Raw genomic sequence first — 12,608 nt, 5'->3', positions numbered from 1 at the left:
GAATATTACTCAGCCATCAGAAAGAATGAATACTTATTTACATCGATGTGGGTGGAACAGGAGGGTATTATGCTAAGTGAAATAAATCTATCAGAGAAAGATAATTATATGATTTCACTCATATGTGGGATATAAGAAATAGCACAGAGGATCATAGGGGAAGGGAAGGAAGCCTGGATGGGAAGAAATCAGAGAGGGAGATAAACCATGAGAGACCCTTGACTCTGGGAAACAAACCAATGGTTGCAGAAGGTGAGGTGAGTGGGTGATGGGCATTAAAAGAGGGGACATTATGTGATGAGCACTGGGTGTTATACACAACTAATGAAACTTTGAACACTACATCAAAAACTAATGATGTACTATATGTTGGCTAATTGAACATAATAATAAAAAATAAAGAGAATTGTCAAGAAAAAATAAATTAATTTTTTAAAAAGAAAAAATATGCTATATACCACATTCCATTTGAGAACTGCAAATTGAAACAGTGAAATATCACTACACACTTACTAGAATGTCTAAAATCCAAAACACTGATGAACACAAGTATTGACAAGGATATGGAACAACAGGACCCTTCATTCATTGCTGGTTGGAAATGCAAAATGATAGAGTCATCTTGAAAGACAGTTTGGCAATTTCATACACAGCCAAATATAATCCTATGACTATGGAACAGTCTTAATGTATGATCCAGCATTTACCTAAATGAGTTGAAAACTCACATCCTCATAAAAATCTGAATATCAAAAACTGTAAGCAACAAGATTTCCTTCCAAAGGTGAACACATAAACAGACTGGTACATTTATACAGTGGAAAATTATTTGCAACAATAAAAGAGGTGATCTATTAAGCCATAAAAGGTGGAAAAACCTTAGATGCATACTACTAAGTGAAAGAAACCAGTCTAAAAGGCTGTATGATTCCAACTATATGACATTCTGGAGGAAGCATAACAACTCAGTAAAAGGATCAAGTGCCAGGGTTTTGAAGGGAGACAGGGAGGGAAGAATAGATGAACAGGAAGATTTTTATGGCAGTGACACTATTCTTTACAATAAGGTAATGGTGGATACATGTTATTATTTATAGAGTAGAAATATATGCACCAAAACATAGAATAAACACCACCAAGAATAAACCTCAATGTAAACTATGGACTTTAGTTAATAACACTGTATTAGTATAGGTTTGTCAGTTGTAACAGATGTACCACACAAATACAAGATGCTAAACATAAGGGAAACTGTGATGGGTGGCAGAAGGGTTGGATAGGAGTGGTATATAGGAGCACTCTATACTTTCTGCTCAATTTTCTGTAAAACTAAAGCTTCTCTAAAAAATAAACTCTAGGGGTACCTGGGGCGCTCAGTGGGTTAAAGCCTCTGCCTTCAGCTCAGGTCATGATCCCAGGGTCTTGGGATCGAGCCCCGCGTCGGACTCTCTGCTCAGCAGGGAGCCTGCTTCCCCCCTTCTCTCTGCCTGTCTCTCTGCCAGTTTGTGATCTCTGTCTGTCAAATAAATAAATAAAATCTTTAAAAATAAATAAAGAAATAAAATAAAGTCTATGAGGCACCTTGGTAGCTCAGTTGGTTAAGCATTAAATTCTTGATTTTGGCTCAGGTAATGACGTCAGGGTCATAAGACTAGGCTTGAATCAGGATATGGACAGTGAATATCATTCTCAATGCAGGAAAACTGAGTTTTCCCCCTAAGGTCAGGAACATGACAGGGATGCCCACTCTCACTATTACTGTTCAACATGGTACTAGAAACCCTAGCCTCAGCAATCAGAAAACAATAAATAAATAAATAAATGGCATTCAAATTGGCAAAGAAGTCCAACTCTTACTCTGCAAGATGACAGGATACTTTATGTGGAAAACCCCAAAGACTCCACCCCAAAATTACTAGAACTCATACAGGAATTCAGTGATGTGGCAGGATACAAAATCAATGCACAGAAATCAGTTGCATTTTGATACACTAACAGTGTGTGTGAAGAAAAAGAAATTAAGGAGTTGATTCCACTTAAAATTGCACCAAAAACCAGAGGAGTCAAGATGGCGGAGAAGTAGCAGGCTGAGACTACATCAGCTAGCAGGAGATCAGCTAGATAGCTTATCTAAAGATTGCAAACACCTGAAAATCCATCAGCAGATCAAAGAGAACAGCAATTCTGGAAACAGAAAAACAACCACTTTCTGAAAGGTAGGACTCGTGGAGAAGTGAATCCAAAGCGACGGGAAGATAGACCCCGGGGGGAGGGGCCAGCTCCCAGCAAGCGGCAGAGCAACGGAGCACAAAATCAGGACTTTTAAAAGTCGGTTCCACTGAGGGGCATCGCTCCAGAGGCTAAACCGGGGCGAAGCCCACGCAGGGTCAGCGTGGCCTCAGGTCCCGCAGGGTCACAGAAGGATCAGGGCTGTCTGAATGTCGCAGAGCTTGCGGGTATTGGAACGGGAAAGCCGGCTACAGAGACCGAGCCGACAGTAAGCTCGCAGCTCGGTGTTACCTTGAACCAGCCACAAGCTCCGCGAGCTCGGAGCGCAGCCGGAGGTCAGGCAGACGGGAGTTACTGGGTGCTGTCTCTGAGGGCGCACTGAGGAGTGGGGCCCCGGGCTCTTGGCTCCTCCGGCCGGAGACCAGGAGGCCGCCATTTGTATTCCCGTGCTCCGGAACTTTACAGAAAGTGCTCAGGGAACAAGATCCTGAAAGCAAACTGGAGCGGATTACTCAGCCGGGCCCCTGGTAAGGGCGGTGCAATTCCACCTGGGGCAAAGACACTTGAGAATCACTACACCAGGCCCCTCCCCCAGAAGATCAACAAGAAATCCAGCGGAGACCAAGTTCACCTACCAAGGAGTGCGGTTTCAATACCAAGCAGAGCAGCAGAATTCCAGAGGAGGAGAAAGCAAAGCACAGAACTCTTGGCTTTCTCCCTGTGATTTTTTTTAGTCTTGCAGTTAATTTAATTTTTTTCTTTTTCATTTTTTGTTTTTTTTCTCGCCTTCTGGTAAAATTTTTTTTTTAACTTTTACCCATTTCTTTTTTAACGTTTTTAAACTAGTTTATCTAATATATATATTTTTTCTTTTTTATATTTTGCTTTATTCGTTTTCTTTTTTAAAATTCTTTTCTTCTCTTTTCTTTTTCTTTTCTTTTTCTTTTTCTTTCTTCCTTTTTGAACCTCTTTTTATCCCCTTTCTCCCGCCTCACGATTGGGATCTCTTCTGATTTGGTTAAAGCATATTTTCCTGGGGTTGTTGGCACCCTTTTAGTATTTTACTTGCTCCTTCATATACTCTTATCTGGACAAAATGACAAGACGGAAAAATTCACCACAAAAAAAAAAAAAGAACAAGAGGTAGTACCGAAGGCTAGGGACCTAATCAATACAGACATTGGTAATGTGTCAGATCTAGAGTTCAGAATGACAATTCTCAAGGTTCTAGCCGGGCTCGAAAAAGGCATGGAAGATATTAGAGAAACCCTCTCTGGAGATATAAAAGCCCTTTCTGGAGAAATAAAAGAACTAAAATCTAACCAGGTTGAAATCAGAAAAGTTATTAATGAGGTGCAATCAAAAATGGAGGCTCTCACTACTAGGATAAATGAGGCAGAAGAAAGAATTAGTGATATAGAAGACCAAATGACAGAGAATAAAGAAGCTGAGCAAAAGAGGGACAAACAGCTACTGGACCATGAGGGGAGAATTCCAGAGATAAGTGACACCATAAGACGAAACAACATTAGAATAATTGGTATTCCAGAAGAAGAAGAAAGAGAGAGGGGAGCAGAAGGTATACTGGAGAGAATTATTGGGGAGAATTTCCCCAATATGGCAAAGGGAACGAGCATCAAAATTCAGGAGGTTCAGAGAACACCCCTCAAAATCAGTAAGATTAGACCCACACCCCGTCACCTAATAGTAAAATTTACAAGTCTCAGTGACAAAGAGAAAATCCTGAAAGCAGCCCGGGAAAAGAAGTCTGTAACATACAATGGTAAAAATATTAGATTGGCAGCTGACTTATCCACAGAGACCTGGCAGGCCAGAAAGAGCTGGCATGATATTTTCAGAACACTAAATGAGAAAAACATGCAGCCAAGAATACTATATCCAGCTAGGCTATCATTGAAAATAGAAGGAGAGATTAAAAGCTTCCAGGATAAACAAAAACTGAAAGAATTTGCAAACACCAAACCAGCTCTAAGGAAATATTGAAAGGGGTCCTCTAAGCAAAGAGAGCGCCTACAGGTGGTAGATCAGTAAGGAACAGAGACCATATACAGTAACAGTCACCTTAAAGGCAATACAATGGCACTAAATTCATATCTCTCAATAGTTACCCTGAATGTTAATGGGCTAAATGCCCCAATCAAAAGACACAGGGTATCAGAATGGATAAAAAAACAAAACCCATCTATATGTTGCCTCCAAGAAACTCATTTTAAGCCCGAAGACACCTCCAGATTTAAAGTGAGGGGGTGGAAAAGAATTTACCATGCTAATGGACATCAGAAGAAAGGCGGAGTGGCAATCCTTATATCAGATCAATTCGATTTTAAGCCAAAGACTGTAATAGGAGATGAGGAAGGACACTATATCATGCTCAAAGGGTCTGTCCAACAAGAAGATATAACAATTTTAATTATCTATGCCCCCAACGTGGGAGCAGCCAACTATATAAACCAATTAATAAAATCAAAGAAACACATCAACAATAATACAATAATAGTAGGGGACTTTAACACTCCCCTCACTGAAATGGACAGATCATCCAAGCAAAAGATAAGCAAGGAAATAAAGGCCTTAAACGACCCACTGGACCTGATGGACATCACAGATATATTCAGAACATTTCATCCCAAAGCAACAGAATACACATTCTTCTCTAGTGCACATGGAACATTCTCCAGAATAGATCACATCCTCGGTCCTAAATCAGGACTCAACCGGTATCAAAAGATTGGGATCATTCCCTGCATATTTTCAGACCACAATGCTCTAAAGCTAGAACTCAACCACAAAAGGTAGATTGCAAAGAACCCAAATACATGGAGACTAAACAGCATCCTTCTAAAGAATGAATGGGTCAACAGGGAAATTAAAGAAGAATTGAAAAAAATCATGGAAACAAATGATAATGAAAATACAACGGTTCAAAATCTGTGGGACACAACAAAGGCAGTCCTGAGAGGAAAATATATAGCGGTACAAGCCTTTCTCAAGAAACAAGAAAGGTCTCAGGTACATAACCTAACCCTACACCTAAAGGAGCTGGAGAAAGAACAAGAAAGAAACCCTAAGCCCAGCAGGAGAAGAGAAATCATAAAGATCAGAGCAGAAATCAATGAAATAGAAACCAAAAAGACAATAGAACAAATCAACGAAACTAGGAGCTGGTTCTTTGAAAGAATTAATAAAATTGATAAAACCCTGGCCAGACTTATCAAAAAGAAGAGAAAGGGCCCAAATAAATAAAATCATGAACAAAAGAGGAGAGATCACAACTTAACACCAAAGAAATACAAACTATTATAAGAACATACCATGAGCAACTCTACGCCAACAAATTTGACAATCTGTAAGAAATGGATGCATTCCTGAAACATATAAACTACCACAACTGAACCAGGAAGAAATAGAAAGCCTGAACAGACCCATAACCAGTAAGGAGATTGAAACAGTCATTAAAAATCTCCAAACAAACAAAAGTCCAGGGCCAGATGGCTTCCCAGGGGAATTCTCCCAAACATTTAAAGAAGAACTAATTCCTATTCTCCTGAAACTGTTCCAGAAATTAGAAATGGAAGGAAAACTTCCAAACTCATTTTATGAAGCCAGCATAACCTTGATCCCAAAACCAGACAAGGATCCCATCAAAAAAGAGAGCTATAGACCAATATCCTTGATGAACACAGATGCGAAAATTCTCACCAAAACACTAGCCAATAGGATTCAACAGTACATTAAAAGGATTATTCACCATGACTAAGTGGGACTTATTCCAGGGCTGCAAGGTTGGTTCACCATCCTCAAATCAGTCAATGTGATACAACACATCAATAAAAGAAAGAACAAGAACCATAGGATACTCTCAATAGATGCTGAAAAAGCATTTGGCAAAGTACAGCATCCCTTCCTGATCAAAACTCTTCAAAGTGTAGGGAAAGAGCGCACAGTTTTCAATGCACAGAAATCAGTTGCATTTCTCTACACCAACAACAAGACAGAAGAAAGATAAATTAAGGAGTCCATCCCATTTACAATTGCACCCAAAACCATAAGATACCTAGGAATAAACCTAACCAAAGAGGCACAGAATCTATACTCAGAAAACTATGAAGTACTTATGAAAGAAATTGAGGAAGACACAAAGAAATGGAAAAATGTTCCATGCTCCTGGATTGGAAGAATAAATATTGTGAAAATGTCTATGCTACCTAAAGCAATCTACACATTTAATGCAATTCCTATCAAAGTACCATCCATCTTTTTCAAAGAAATGGAACAAATAATTCTAAAATTTATATGGAACTAGAAAAGACCTCGGATAGCCAAAGGGATATTGAAAAAGAAAGCCAAAGTTGGTGGCATCACAATTCCGGACTTCAAGCTCTATTACAAAGCTGTCATCATCAAAACAGCATGGTACTGGCACAAAAACAGACACATAGATCAATAGAACAGAATAGAGAGCCCAGAAATAGACCCTCAACTCTATGGTCAACTAATCTTCGACAAAGCAGGAAAGAATGTCCAATGGAAAAAAGACAGCCTCTTCAATAAATGGTGTTGGGAAAATTGGACAGCCACATGCAGAAAAATGGAATTGGACCATTTCCTTACACCACACACGAAAATAGACTCAAAATGGATGAAGGACCTCAATGTGCGAAAGGAATCCATCAAAATCCTTGAGGAGAACACATGCAGCAACTTCTTCGACCTCAGCCACAGCAACATCTTCCTAGGAACATCACCAAAGGCAAGGGAAGCAAGGGCAAAAATGAACTATTGGGATTTCATCAAGATCAAAAGCTTTTGCACAGCAAAGGAAACAGTTAACAAAATCAAAAGACAACTGACAGAATGGGAGAAGATATTTGCAAACGACCTATCAGATAAAGGACTAGTGTCCAAAATCTATAAAGAACTTAGCAAACTCAACACCCAAAGAACAAATAATCCAATCAAGAAATGGGCAGAGGACATGAACAGACATTTCTGCAAAGAAGACATCCAGATGGCCAACAGACACATGAAAAAGTGCTCCATATCACTCAGCATCAGGGAAATACAAATCAAAACCACAATGACATATCACCTCACTCCAGTCATAATGGCTAAAATCAACAAGTCAGGAAATGACAGATGTTGGTGAGGATGCGGAGAAAGGGGAACCCTCCTACACTGTTGGTGGGAATGCAAGCTGGTGCAGCCACTCTGGAAAACAGCATGGAGGTTCCTCAAAATGTTGAAAATAGAACTGCCCTATGACCCAGCAATTGCACTACTGGGTATTTACCCTAAAGTTGCATGTCATTTTTACGAAAAGGATTAATTACTGAAGCATAGGTGCATTTTATTTTTTTAAGATTTTACTTATATATTTTTGCAAGAGAGAAAGCGAGAAAGAGAGAAAGAGGAGAGCAGGAACAGGGGAGTGGGCAGAGGAAGAAGCAGACTCTTCAGAACAGGGAGCCCAATATAGGACTCCATCCCAAGATCCTGGAATATGGACCTGAGTAGAAGGCAGACAGTTAACCAACTAAACCACCCAGGTGTCCACATGTGCATTTTAATAAAAGAAGCTAACAAAGTGCTCAGAGCACAAACAAGGTAAATGTAATTTCTCATTTATCCCTCATAAAACCTTGTGAACTAACAATATCTTCTACCCCAGTAAGGCAGAAAATTCTGTGGGCTTCATCTTCAAATTACATCAGAAACCTGTCAACTTCTGCCACCTCCTATTTCTACCCTGGTCCAAGTGCCATCATTTCTCACCTGTTTCATGATAGGAGCATCACTATGGATCTTACACAATGGTCACAGTGGTTCTATGAAGCCAATGGTGGATCATATCTCCCCTCTGTTCAAAGTCTGATCATCTTACAATGACCTACCAAGCCCCAGGCAATGTGGGCCCCATTCCCTCTGGTCAATTCTCCTTAGTTTTATCCCTGCCCCTCTCTGCTCAAGAATACTGTCCCCTCTGCCTGGAACACTTTATATCTGTGGCCAGATGCTCCCAGGCCTGGACCATGCCCTCTTCTTCACCATTCTAAGTGTACCCCCACATAGTGCCTGACATCCCCATGGACTCTCAGGAAGTCCATGCAGGTCTCTTGAGAGCAGTGTGAATGAGTGATGAAGGGGAGATGTTTGGTCCAGTGTGTTGAAGAAGATCTTTGCAGAAGACATGGATCAAGAGATTATTTCCCAAATCCCTCCAGAGCCCCTGTGATGGAAACAATAGAAATCAGTTCCTACCAGAGTCTTCTCACACCTCACTCCTGTTCCACCTTGAGTCTCAATGATCAAAAATCAGTCTGACCCCAAATTCCCTCTTTGCAGGGAGTGACATATTTGTATCCTCTGTACTTTCTGCAGTGTGCTGCTGTCAGCATAAGTGATAGACTATAAAATGTTCTGGCCATATTTCTTTGAGGTTTTTACACTTTAATACCTGTATGTAAAGCACAATTGCAAGAAGACACAAAAATCTTTATGCTGTTTAATAATATAAGGTACACAGAAATGGAGCTTTTATTCTATAGTAGTACTAGTAGCTATGATGGTACAGGTAATAAAGGGAAGTCCAGAGAGAGAGAGAAATAGCCTTACCCTAGGTAGCATAGCCCCTCCATGCCAGACCCTAACATCATGTACCACATTCAGTGCACAAATGAGTTCTGGATTGGTTCCCCCTCCTCACTCACTTTCAACAGACAACTCAGAATAAAGACTTACCCTGTCAATCTTAGGAAGAAGGTAACTAATACATCTATGGGCTTTCATTCCATGAAAATTGTGGTGCTCAATATGAGGAAAGATTCACTGGGCAGCTGGCCATGTACCATTTGTTACCCTGACATCTTCCATTCAAATGGTTTTTGATTACTCAGCTCACAGCCTTGCCCCAACCAGCCAGAGAGGTCCAATGAGTATAGAGGAAGAAGAGAAGCCACAAGAGAGCTTGAGCTTGCAGAGGAAGAGGCAGACCAACACAGGAAGCCTCAGAAAGGCAGGCATGCCTACACTCCCCATCTCTTCAGCACCTTCCTCAGGGCCCTTGTTACCTCCCTGTAAATGAGTGGGTTGAGCATTGGAGTGAGGATGGTGTAGAAGATGGAGGTGGCTCGGTCTCCCATTGGTGTCCTACTGGAGGCCCTCTGCATGTAGCTAAACATGGCTCCTCCATAATATAGGCCCACCACAGCCAGGTGGGAGGAGCAAGTGGTCAGAGCCTTCTGCTTCCCCTCTGTGGAGGGCATCCTAATGACAACTTTGAGGACCCGGGTATAGGAAGACACAATGACCACATGGTGCAACAGCACCATGGCCACACAGCAAGCATAGATGAGATCCTCAAAGAGTGATGTGTCAGCACAGGAGAGAAGCAGCAGGGCAGGGACCTCACAGAAGAAGTGATCCACCTCCAGAGAGCCACAGTAGGGGAAACTAAAGACCACGCCCACATCAATCACATTGTCAGACACCCCAACCATCTAGGATGCCAGGTTCAGCAGAGAGCAAGCCTTCTAGTTCATGAGGACAGGATACCGCAGGGGATGGCAGACTGCCACATACTGGTCATAGGCCATGACTCCCAAGAGGAAGCATTCTGCTCCTGTTACCATGACAGGAAGATCCGAGTGGCACAGGCACCCCAAGAGATGGACTTACGGCCTGACAGAAGGTTGGCTGCCATCTTGGGAACCACTGTGCTCATCACAAGCAGGTCCATGACGGAGAGCTAGCTGAGGAAAAAGTACATCGGGGTGTGCAGGTGACTGTTGGCCTGGATGAGCAGGAGGAAGAGGACGTTGCCAAGGAGTGCCACAGCAGAGGCCAGAACAACAAGGGAAAAAAGGAATAAATCATACGTTGAGTAGCCGAACAGACCCCAAAGGATGAGGTTGGAGAGGGAGGTGTGGTTCCAGAGCTCCATGCCCTAGACCCTAAGAACAAACAAAGGAACAAAGAAATGAAACTACTAACCTGGCATCTCCAAATACCCACTTCCTGTTTCTTCTAAAAGACAGAGCCCAGCCCTCTGACACGGACCCACCCTTTCCTCGTGCAGTGAAAAATCTTTTGCTTTTTTCAGCAGCCTTCAGAAAGTTATCAGCATTATTTGATCCTTACTTCTGTAAAACTTCAGGGAGCCAGAGAATGCAAGGGATAGAGAGATGGGACATAAGTCATAGGTGAATAGCTGTAGAAGTAGGACAAAGATGTAAGGGGGGGCAAGTACTGAGGGACAGAAAGGAGGAGAGAAAGGTGTGAGGACAAAATGCAAATTAAAAAAAAGAGAAGTGACTCTCCTCTAAAGAGCATTTGCTTTAGAAACCTTAGCATTGTAAGCTCCTTCTTGCTTCTAGGTGTTTAAACCTTTTAAAAACCAAGTAAGGTTTTTGCCAGTGCTCTGACCCACGAATGTCTTTCTCAAAGACCTAGGATCCATCTCTTTGAAACGTGATCATCAGGGAATGTAGCACCCCTATCTCAGGCTCCATGGCAGAGGAGGACCCTAAGTTCAATAGACACCTTGCAGTAAGAGGCAAAACTACCTCTTGTCATAAACTGTGTGAAGGCTTTTTCTCCCTTTGGATAAAGCCAATTAACTAACACAGATTGCTTCCCCCATTACCTGTTGAATGAACAGAGTGTGACAATGGTACCATCAAGTCCTCTTATTTGAAGACCAGTGCTTGTTTATCTCAAAAGCATATATGTAATGGGTTGTCACTGTCTGAGTATGAAAGAATGAGACTCTTTCTGTTTTGCAGGCTCTCAGTATATTACCTGTGAAGCACCTCATCCTCTGGTTTAATACTTGTTCAAAAATAAAACTGTTGGGTGTCTGGGTGGCTCAGTCAGTTCAGCATCTGCCTTTGGCTCAGGTCATGATCCCAGGGTCCAGGGACCAAGCCCTGCATCAGGATGCCAGTTCAGCCAGGAGTCTGTTTCTCCCTCTACCTCTGCTCCTCTCCTCTACTTGTAGTTTCACTACCACTTGCTCTCAAATAAATAAATAAAATCTTTTTAAAAAAAAAATACAAGCTGTTCCCTCTATCTATTCTGTCTTTGTGGAGAGGTTTTGTAGGTTTGGAGGAGATATTTATTTATTTATTTATATTCATTTATTCTTTTTAAAATTTAGTTTTTAATAAAGTTTCCCCAATGCAGGCACTGCAATAGAACTAAAAGTGGATGCTAAATGCATCATGAGAATCTCATGATGCCTCTCAGGACATATCTCAACCATTTACCACTCTGCTACTTGGACAGTAGAGAAGATACTGCAGCCTGCTTGTACATCAATTACCTTATATAGTTCCAAACCTAGGTGGGTGCTAAGCTGGATAGAACCACTGAATGTTCTAAGATACACTCACTGAATCTACAAAGGAAGGAAGAACCAGTCCTCACTCCACAAGTGGTGGGACTCCAGGGGATGCTTTGGGGAAGCTGTGGCTTCTGAATTGTGTAATGCCACAGGTAGAATTCAAAAATTTTTTCTTAATAGAAGTGGAAAAGACAATCAAAGAGAAACAAAGACTATTGAAATAGTTCATGATTGGAGGATAATTATGAACAGAAGTAAGGGAGCAAAAATGACATTTCAGAGCTCCCACTGTCACAACTGGGTTTAGTGATGCTTGGTTCTCTAGAACATCTGGAAGTATTTTTGGTTTAAAAAAAAAGTACAGATGCGCCTCAATGTTCATAGCAGCAATGTCCACAACAGCCAAACTGTTGAAGAAGCCAAGATGTCCTTAAATGTATCAATGGATAGAGAAGATGTGGCCCAGGGACACCTGGGTAGCTCAGTCAGTTAATTGTCTGCCTTCATCTCAGGTCATGATCCCAGGGTCCTGGGATTGAGTCCCACATTGGGCTCCCTGATCAGTGGGGAGTCTGCTTCTCCCTCTGCCTGTCACTCCCCCTGCTAGTTCTCTCTCTCTGACAGATAAATAAATCTGAGGAGAAAGAGGAGGAGGAGGAGGAGGAGGAGGAGGAGGAGGAGGAGGAGGAGGAAGAGGAAGAAGAAGAAAGAAGAAGAAGAAAAAGAAAGAAAGAAGAGGGGAGGGGGACAGGGAGGGAGAGGGGAAGGAGAGGAGGTGGGGGGAGAAGGAGGATAAGGAGGAAAAGGAGAAAGAGGAGGAGATGTAGTCCATATACACAATGAAATATTATTCAGCCATCAGAAAGGATGAATACCTAACATTTGCATCAACATGGATGGAACTGAAGGGGATTATGGTGAGTGAAATTAGTCAAGCCGAGAAAGACAATTATCTCATGGTTTCAATCATATGTGGAATATAAGGAATAGCATGGCGGACAATAAGGGAAGGAAGGGA

The 12,608-nt window shown here is 41.7% G+C and overlaps 1 pseudogene; it reads right to left on the bottom strand.

The window, feature by feature from the left end:
• Nucleotides 1-9,272: 9,272 nt before the first annotated feature.
• Nucleotides 9,273-10,189, bottom strand: LOC131831207 (olfactory receptor 2V1-like; annotated as a pseudogene).
• Nucleotides 10,190-12,608: the final 2,419 nt, after the last annotated feature.

Source organism: Mustela lutreola, chromosome 5 (genome assembly GCF_030435805.1).
Source record: "Mustela lutreola isolate mMusLut2 chromosome 5, mMusLut2.pri, whole genome shotgun sequence".
NCBI lineage: Eukaryota > Metazoa > Chordata > Mammalia > Carnivora > Mustelidae > Mustela > Mustela lutreola.
Note: the sequence above shows the minus strand (reverse complement) of the source record. Positions and strands in the feature narration are given on the sequence as shown.